This window comes from Myotis davidii, unplaced genomic scaffold (assembly GCF_000327345.1).
Source record: "Myotis davidii unplaced genomic scaffold, ASM32734v1 scaffold376, whole genome shotgun sequence".
Taxonomy (NCBI): domain Eukaryota; kingdom Metazoa; phylum Chordata; class Mammalia; order Chiroptera; family Vespertilionidae; genus Myotis; species Myotis davidii.
This window is the reverse complement of record NW_006288121.1, coordinates 3,523,278-3,526,071: the sequence shown is the minus strand read 5'-3', so window position 1 is coordinate 3,526,071 and position 2,794 is coordinate 3,523,278. Positions and strand designations below refer to the sequence as shown.

General features: G+C 43.9%; 1 protein-coding gene across 1 annotated transcript in view; it reads left to right on the top strand.

Moving 5' to 3' along the window:
• DNAJC1 (DnaJ heat shock protein family (Hsp40) member C1) overlaps nucleotides 1–2,794 on the top strand; it is a 145,126-nt gene that overhangs the window by 138,368 nt on the left and 3,964 nt on the right. The window lies entirely within an intron of this gene.

Sequence of the window (2,794 nt, the reverse complement as noted above, 5' to 3'; positions counted from 1 at the left end):
TCACTCATTCATGGATAATTGAGACCATTATAAACTTTTGAACAATAATAGATACAGAGGCAGAGCTGGCTCAAACAGATTGTCAAACTGCAGCGGGAAGGCCAGGGAGGGGTGGGGGGCAGGAGGTAGGGGGGTAAGAGATCAACCAAAGGACTTGTATGCATGCATATAAGCATAACCAATGGACATAAGACACTGGGGGATAGGGGAGGCTAGGGGACTGTCTAGGGCGGGGGGAAAAATGGACACATATGTAATACCCTTTGTAATAAAAAATTAAAAAAATCAATAAAATATATTTTAAAAAACTAAAAAAACAAAATGACAGTGGATACCATCTCACACCTGTCAGACTGGCTATAATCAAACAAAAAGTGCTGGCGAGTATGTGGTGAAAAGGAACCCTCATGCACTGCTGGTGGGAATGCAAACTAGTGCAGCCACTGTGGAAAACAGTATGGAGTTTCCTCAATAAATTAAAAATGGAACTGCCATTTGACCCAGTAATCCCACTTCTAGGAATATATCCCAAGAAACTAGAAACACCAATCAGAAAGGATATATGCACCCCTATGTTCATAGCAGCATAATTTACAGTACAACAGCTAAGATTTGGAAACAACCTAAGTGCCCATCAGCAGATGAGTGGGTTAAAAAAATGGTACATCTACACAATGGAATACTACGCTGCTATAAAACAAGAAAGAACTCTTACCATTTGCAGCAGCATGGAGGGACATGAAGAGCATTATACTAAGCAAAATAATCCAGTCACAATAAGGTAAGTATCACATGATCTCTCTCATTTGTGGAATATAATGAACAACATAAACTAATGAACAAAAATAGAGACAGAGAAGCATCGCACAGACCGTCAAACCTCAGAGGGAAGGCAGGGGAGGGGGATAAGAGATCAACCAACGGACTTGTATGCTTGCATATAAGCATAAACAATGGACACAGACACTAGGGAGGTGAGGGCATGTGCTGAGGGGTGGGAGCAGCCTGGGAGTGATCAGTGGGGGGAAAGGAGACATGTAACACTTTCAACAATAAAGAAAGAAGGGAGGGAGGGAGGAAGGAAAGAAGGAGCCAACCACAGAAGTCCACATCTATCTAATAAAGAGGGGATATGCTAATTGACCCTCACATCGTCGCAAAGATGGTGGCACCCACAGCCAATAGGAAATATGTTAATTGCCACACCCTCAAAGATGGCGGTGCCCAGTCCACTCAGCCCCACCGGGGCAGCAGGCACATGGCAAGGCTGGGCTTGCCCCCAGGCAGGCCCGGCTGCTCCGCGTGCCTGCCTCCAGAGAGCCTCAGTCCCCTCAGCCGCCCAGGCCGTCCAAGGCTCAGGTACAGGGCCGGCCGAGGCCTGCGCTGCCGGCAGTGGCAGCAGCAGAGGTGTGATGGGGTGTCACCTTCCCCTGATCACTGGGTCGCCTCCTGCCCCTGAGGGCTCCCGGACTGTGAGAGGGTGCAGGCTAGGCTGAGGGACCCCTTTTCCAGTGCATGAATTTTCATGCACCAGGCCTCTAGTATTATATGCTTCTGCTCATATGAAAGCCCAATATAGGAACCTCTAAAGAGACAGAGCTAGATTAGTGAATGATTAGTTGGGAGTGAGGGGAAGTAGGGTCAAATAAGGTGGGGAGGATGAGCAGTGATAGCTAAAGCATCAACATGATGAAAATGTTCTAAAATTGGCAGTGGTGATGGGTGCACATATCCAAATATACTAAACCTGAGAAGTTGGGTGTAGTCAGGGGTTTGTTTAGTTTGTGGAACTAGAAGACCTCCAAGTAAGATTAGTGGAAGTTAAAGGGGAGCCTTCTAGTGTATCAGCAGGTGCACTTGTTTCCTCATCTGTAAGAGATTTGGATTTGAAAGGCAGTATTTACAGGGATTGAGAGCAAAGATTTTGGAGCACGATTTGCCTGATTTCAGCTATTCACTAGCCTTTTCATCTTGGACATATTATTTATTCTCTGAATTCAGATTATGTAAGATGGGGATAATTATATACCTACCTAATATAACTGCTGTGGGGAATATGTATACACACACATTCTTATTTAGAACAATACCTGCTGCATAGTAAGCTTACTGTCATAAAATTGAGGTCCTTTTCAGATCTATTAGGTTACATGGTCAATATCTGCCAGCCTGGCATTCCAAGGTAGAGATCTGAACCGGAGATGTAGGCTAATCGTTTCCTGTCTATAGTGTTCTCAAATACTTGGTATGAGATACCCAAGAAGAAAATGGAAAGAACATGTGAATGGCAAGAACAGAGTGTTGAGGAATATTATATTTGGGAACAAGAGGCAGGAGTATATAAAAGGGGCCAATAAAGGAACATTCAGAGATAGAGATGGAAAACTAGGAAATACTGTCAGGAAAGCCAAGTGAAACAGAAAAGAGGCTCCAGGGAAGGCAGCCTTTTAGAGGAGAGGCCACTTGAGCCGAGTGTGAAAGTTGTGGGACATACCTGATGGACAGGGAGACGTTCAAGATGAAAGCAGAGGAAATTAATTGATGAAGTAGTTTTGCAATGATTCAAGAAGGAGGAGGATAATTTCTTGGAATTGGAATAAAAGAAGGGAAAGCTGTATTTTGATACAATCAAATTGGAGTTGGGAAAGTTGGAAACTGGGGAAGCTCATGTTGGATAACTTCAACTTTTTCCCAAAAAACTAGGAAGCAAAGCCATCTGGAAAGAGAGGAAAGAACCATGTTTCTAAGCAGCGTTAAATATTTTCCCTAATTCTTCCTTTTGTATGAATGAAAA